Genomic DNA, 7,235 nt, shown 5'->3' with positions numbered 1-7,235 from the left:
CCTGTATAACTCCTTATAGCCATGGCCCTCCTGGTTTAGATGTATTAGCTAAGCGGGGTTAATCCAGGCTTGAGTTACTGGCTCAGGACTGCATCCAGGCTTGAGTTCAAGCTGAAAGCCTGCAGCTGGAAGAGGAGTTGTGCCCATGTCCTTGGAAACCAAGACCTGGACTGAACAGCCACCCCGTCCTGCTATTTTTTGCTGTGTTACTGTTGCATTTTATGGCCCCCCCCTTTGATATGTGACTCCCCAGAGTGGGCTGTTTGTCCCCCCAGCAAAAAATAAAGAGTCACACCAGCAGCAGAGGGTGTGGAGGCAGACGTTTTTTGGGCATCAGAACTGGCAGTTTTTAGAGCCTCCGAATGAGTAGGCGACTGTGCTGAGGCTCTTTCTCCCACCACAAATCACGAAGCCAAATATCTCAGCTGCACTGCATGTCTGCAGGAGCTCCTCCCCCGGTGCTGGCTAGTGTGGGAAGGGCGCTGCTGGCACACAGCTCACCCAAGCGCTTGCGTGCGTGTGGTCAAAATTAAGGCAAGCCCCTGTGCTTGTGTTTGAGATGCACACACGGGCAAAGCCCTTCTGCCACTTATAACCTGCCTGGCTTCACAAGAGCAACCCAGAGCACACCAAGCATCAGGAATATGTGCAACCAGCCAAACCCTCCAGGGTTGTTGGCACTTAGATAACCCTCTGCAGGAAGGAAGATGTGGGCATAAGGGCACCAGAGAGCAGAGGTCTCTTCTGCTTCTTCTTAGAGAAGGGAGGGAAACAAATTAGTTAAAGGTAGTGGAAACAGATGTACTTCTGTATCTTGTACCCTATAAAAGAAAGGCCCTTCCAGTGAAACAGATGGGCTTAAGTGCCATTTAAAGCAACTTCTGCTTTACCCAAGAAAGCCTCACACAAGCTTTGCGTGTGGATTACGCAAGCAGTTTATACAAGAAAGAGTCTGGCCACACATCTCTAACATCACAGAACGCCTTCTTAATCAAAGCTGAACCAGAGGAGTCAAGAAAAACAGCCCCTACGTCCTTGAACCTCAAGCAGTGCTAGTGACTTAAACTACCTGTGGTTGGGAGCTGAGCTTAATTCTGTAACTGCTGCTTCACCTTCCCTTTTCTGCTCGCATCCTTTGCTAGGCCAGTCTCAGGGAGACATTTTTTAGGAACATGTAACAACCTGGCTTCATTGTTTCTCATGAATTGTAAAGACCATTATGAAAGTGCATAGGCAAAGGTGAAGAGATTTCACAAAAACAATCACACAAGCAGAAGTTGTCATTATAGGTGTCGTGTACCTAAACTCTTCAGAGTTGAGCCACAGATTTAGCACATACTGCCTCAACCACTTTGCGTTTTCCCCTACATTAACTTTCTTCAGGGACCAGAGTAATGAGAGCTAAGCAATAGGCTTCAGAGATTTCCCTTTTTCTGCCTCCTTTCTTTTGCAATCCCGTACTGCAGACTAGGGTCATAACCAGTGTGTACTTTAGACCTGTGAACGGAGAAGAATGTGGAAGACAGGTAACACCTTAATTTCTCATTGTGTTCAATGAAAAGGCACTAGACACAGAAAAAGGTGGAGTTATTTGTTTGTTTCCTTTCAGTCAAAGCACAACTTAACAGCTAAAACCTCAAAAAACCAAACCAGTAAAAAAGATAGGACAGTCAGACTTTGTTAGAATAATCAATATGGATAGAGGAAAGATTAACTTGAATGAAATTTAGAGAGAAAGATACCCTCTCATCCTTCCTCCATACAGGCTAGTCCAACCACTCAGCTCACGCTGCTGCTGCCATTTCCCAAGTGACAGCTTTCAAAAGAGCCAGGACTGGTTTGCAATGCTAAGCTGAGGGAAGAACACACAAGCAACAGCTCAAGAAAGAAATGCAGAGGAAACTAAAGTGGTTTTAAAAGAAAAAAAAAAATATCCTAAGGATATAAAATAGAGTGGACTCAAGGCAAAAGGCTCCTAGCAGCAAAAGGGAAGTTGCAGTTTTGGCTCATTGCTTAAACCAACGCTTAAGAAAGAAAGTCTAGCACTGATAAAGATGAGGAGGTAGGGAAACAGTCAACATACCTGCCGGTAGCTATGCTAAAAGCCTGAAGGTTCATCTCCTGCAGAAAAGAGCATTCCTAGTAAACTGTTGCTCCATCTGCTTATACCCATGCATGCTCCTACCACCAGCACTCATTTACTCTTGTCAACAGCTCACACCTGAGCCTTTTCCCTGCAAAGCACTTACACCTGTTTCCTGTAAAGCTGGTGGCTGTGCTTACACATTTCTCCTATTGTCAAATAGCTTAGAGATCAGCTGGCCCTATATGATCCATACCTAGGAAGAGTCCTTGCATCCTCAGTACCGCACCTGTTATGCTTCAGACGTCACTGCGACTAGCCAGTGCCCGTCTAACAGTGTGGGAGGGAAACGAGTAGCACGTTAACATCACCTCACTCTTGTTTCCACCTCTTCAGGGTCAGCTGCCTGCTCCAGGCTCCAGCCCCATGGTTGCTAACAGGGTTGGAATCACACAACCCCTTCTGTTCATCATAAAAAAATAATAAAGCAACACTGTTTTTGGCTGAGAGGGGAGAGAAGAAAATTGATTGTAACTGTGAGTCCAAATAAACCTGTCTGCTCTTTGCTAGATACTACAGGAGATGCAGTGGTAGATGAGCACAAAGCTTGGGGATAAGCATGGGCAAGTTGACAAAACTAATGAAGCCAACTTTTCTCATGCATTTGAGAGTAAAGTGGCTAAAATGTAGCTACTGTAATGGTAGGATGGGACCACGCTTTAAGGTACTTTTGCAGGAGAACAAATTTGTCCAGATTTTCAGTCCTCATATCACACATGTTTCTCAGGCCAGATTTTTGGTGGCTTTTTCTTAGATGGTGCATTTCCAGAGCTGCTCTTGGCCTATGGAGTGAGTCCTTCTGTCCGCAGCAGAAAAACAGTGAAATACTGGTAAATACAGAATTTGTATGGATATAACTCTCCTCACCTCAGTGTGAGCACTCCTGAGTTAGTGACGGTGAAACCTGAACTGGGACTGGATATTCATTACTGTTTACTGGCTTTGGTCAGTGCTTTGGGCAAGGCTCTGAACAGCATTGTCTCCTTCTAACAGAACAGGAACATGCAACAGAGTCTTTTCAATGTGTGTGTCTCATGTCATGCAATTCAGAAATGTATGCAAAGGTGCAAATACTCAACCACCCAGTTAAACAACCTGGAGGAGCATTACTGAGGCTATAGGACACCAGCAGAGCACAAGGATGAGGGCACTGTATTTGGTGAGTGTAAGCTTAAAGTAAATATTTGAACAACAAACTGGAATTTAACCAACTCAGTGTTTTATTCAAAAGGAAGGGCATGAGGGACTGCTGAAGCTGGTGTCAGAGTAATATAGAAAATCCCAAAGGAAAGGAGAGAAAATAAACAAACAAGGATATTCACAATGGAAGGAGGGAGCTATGAACCACCTGAAGCTCAGAGAAAAATCAGTTTCAGGTATGTGGGAAACAGATCTCTGGCTTGAGAAGAGATATGGTTATAATGACTCCATAAGGGGGGGTTGGGCAAAGCCAGAGAGTGATCGAAACTAAGGCATGAGGAAGGAAGAGTAGCTGTTAAATACCAAGCCACAATCAGACATCACTTAAGCTTGATGCTGGTTTTCAGATCAAAAATAATAACAAATCTTCCAATTGAGTATGCATGAAGCATAATAATATTAGAAAAATGTTTAGGAAATCAAAAGCTATATGAAGGCAAAAGAAGACTTCATTACAAGTTAAATCTATATTTTTCCCAAGGTACTTGCAGAGCACCCACTGATTTCAGTGGAGTAGGCATTCAGGCTATTTGTCTTAGCCTGAGACTCCACATAAGAAGCAGGACCTGGGTTTCATGTCAGGGATTGATGAATGGGGAATCTCTTCCTAGAGCTAATTTAGCCCATCCGTTCTAGGGAGTCAGAGAGAACAAAACTGGCCTTCCTCCTGGTTGAATCAGAAAAAAAAGTGCTAGTTCCGGGCCACGGCAATGGTACTGTTTTGTGTGCTTGTTCTCTCTTATTTGAGAAATACTGGGGAAGCTTGATGTCGTTTGGATTCTGGAGGCGTTCCTCATAAGATGCAGAGGGATGGAACTTGCAGCCTTTGATGAGGAAGACACCAGAACTGAATCTATAACAAGAGGAGGAAACCCTTGTAGGTTTTTTTCTTCCAGATGTTCATTCAAACATTTGAGTTAGCATAAAAAAAAAAAAAAGAGCTTAAAACAGTCTAACCAAAATCACTCTTAATCAGGTTTTGTTTCCATGGCACCTTTGATGTCATAAGCTTAATAGCTCTCCAGTGATCTATAGAGTCTTCCAGGAAAAAAAAAATGGCTAGACAACCTGAATGCCAAATGTTGAATACACCCTTAAAAATATTCTTTCTGAAAAGTTTTCAGGCCTCCCTTCTCTTTTAAGAATCAAGGGAAACCAAAAATCGAACCAGGAATTTCCCCCTCCCACACACCCCAACCCCACATATCACCGGAAATCTTTGCACGGCAGTTGGAATATATGGAGACCTACAAATATATTATTAAACTGCAAAGGAAATGCATAAAAACGACTGTTATAAAAATAGCTGTAAAACACTTTTTTTTTCGTTCTACAGATGCAAACTCTCAAGAAACATCTTTCTGTCAAAACTGAAACAGATTGTGGTGTTCAGCAGCACATTTCTTTGCTAGGGAAACATTCTTGGTACAGTATTTTTGCTCTTCGTCTGATGTTTTTTCCAAGGATTTTCTAATTAATCATGGTGCTGATGGATGATAGCAGCCATGCTATGGCTGCTACTAATACACACAAGTCTTGCCAGAGGTAAAATAGGTATAATTTGCTTTTATTCAAAAGCTTTTGCTCAGTAATATTTTTTATGGCCTGATCTGGCACTTGTGGTCAAGCAACATTCCCAGTCCCATCAGCCTTCAGGATCCTTATTTGATTTTATATAAAGAAAAAGGGGCAGATCTTTGGTTTGCTGCTTTTCTGGTTATCACTGGCCACTGCCACTGTTTGAGGAAAGATGCATCACTCTGCCTGGTGGGTTTAGTATCTGCAGGAGAGGGACTGAAGCTTCAGATGACATGACTTACAGAAAATTGCTGCCAGGGAAATTAAATATAATGAACTGTACTAAAAAAAGCAAAATCCTGATCCTGATTAGAAGCTTTGTTTCTTTGAGGGTAGAGTGTAAAGATTTTGCTGCGGTTATAGTAAAATACACAGCAAAGGTCTACTAACTTTGATGGAAATTATAGCTTAAAAAATTAACTTCTTTTTAAATAAAAGTTGATAAAACTCTGTTTAAGAGATGCCAAACATGCATATCAAACAAGATACCTATAAAACATGATATAAAAAAAATAAAATAGTTCTTCAAAATAAAAACCACTAATCAAATTTATCCTTTCCATCAACTACTTTATCCTTTACTGTTGCTAGAATAGAAAAATGAATCAATGTTGTATCCTTCACACGTCCAGTCTTGAACTCTGCAATACAGGTAGAATGAATCTGGATGCTGTCAAACGAGCCAATGTACTTGCTAGCCATAATTTATAACCCATTTAGCAAAATAAATTAACTTGTCATATTGAAATAATTATCATATTTTTAAAGGATAATATCTAATAGAATTCTAAGCATAAGTTAAGAAGCGGTTGATACCTCTATACATGAAAGGGTTTGAACTAAAATCTCTATACTGGTGAATTAGTCTAGGCTTCTGATGATCTAACAGAGAATGTAACAGAGTTTATTGTACCTTAAATCACCTGTGTACATGTCAGAATTTGGCCCCGTCACACTTTCTCTGACATGAAGTGTAGTGCCTGGTCTTTTTGATCTAGAATGGGAAGATTAATAAATAAAAACACAGATTAATTAAAAAAAAAGCTTATACATCCAGATGCAGTAAATACATATTTGTTTTCTTGTTTGGGCTACTGGCTTGTTTGTCTCTCTAACCTTGTGTCATTATGGAAAACATAAAGTATGTTAATACAGTGTATTGAAAACCAGAAAAAAACCCCTTCTCATGTTTTGATAGTATTTTTTTCCTAGTTATCTTGTGTTGCTTGTATTTTGCATAATGGGACAGATTTATTTAGATAAATATTTATATATTCATATATTTATATGCTATCATTCCAAATTACGTCCCATTACAATCATTAGCAATTTTACCACAGGGAATTTTTCCAGGTAAAGTTTTCCAGTGAACCATCCAGCCATTCATATACAGACCCACGTTCAAGTTTTAATGTGTTTCTATTTATCCTGCTTAAAAACAAACATCTCCAGACAGAAGAGACTGACAGGCACATGAAAGACCACTTTAATCTCCTTCCCCAATCAGTGCAGATATATGAAGTGTGGTATAAACTGGAGCATGCTTAACTCACGTTGTGGGAAGCCTTGGAAAGGTGTTTTCCAGAATACTGCTATGTATGAGAATATTCCTTATAAATGACTTTGCAAGAGAAGGATGATGAAAAATAATAGTAATCTCTGTAGCTGGTATTGGGAACAACTGATAGGTGAGCCCGGTGGAAGCTGGTTGCTGATATGACTGCAAGCTGTGTTAGGTATGGCACTTACAAGGCAAAACCAAGCAAAACACGCCTGCCTATTAAGTTAATATGAAATGCATATACTACAAAACTTGTGAAGTTATACATAGCTGTCTTCTGTTTGGAAAGTGAGTCACTGATTAAAGACCAGGGCCAGGACCTGTAGAGATCCAGATCCATGACTGGAGCAAGTGGAAATCACAAATAATTCAGAATTTTTAAGAGCATGTTGTTATCATCACTATACACACCCACATATGCACACACTGCCTTATACTAACTTTTTTTCTTTTTAGTAATTGGAAATCAAATAGAATCTTTTAAAAGAAAATAAATCTCTTACTGAAAGCTGTTAACTTTTCCATCTTGAAAATATTCTTCTCCTTTTTTTCTTCTTAGTCATAATTTCTCCTTCCTCAGACTTGTCTTAGCCACTCTCTCCCTCCCGCTTTCTTTCTCTCTTGGTGACTAACGGGTTTCAGGAATGAATTTTAGAGGAGTCTGAAAGAAAAAAATCTCTTCCAGATTGGCTATTTTTTTGATTAACTCCTACAAATACATATTGCAGGCAGTTCAGAAGACTGGCCATAAAA

Source organism: Pygoscelis adeliae, unplaced genomic scaffold, assembly GCF_000699105.1.
Source record: "Pygoscelis adeliae isolate BGI_AS28 unplaced genomic scaffold, ASM69910v1 Scaffold171, whole genome shotgun sequence".
Lineage (NCBI taxonomy): Eukaryota > Metazoa > Chordata > Aves > Sphenisciformes > Spheniscidae > Pygoscelis > Pygoscelis adeliae.
This window is presented reverse-complemented; position numbering follows the sequence as displayed.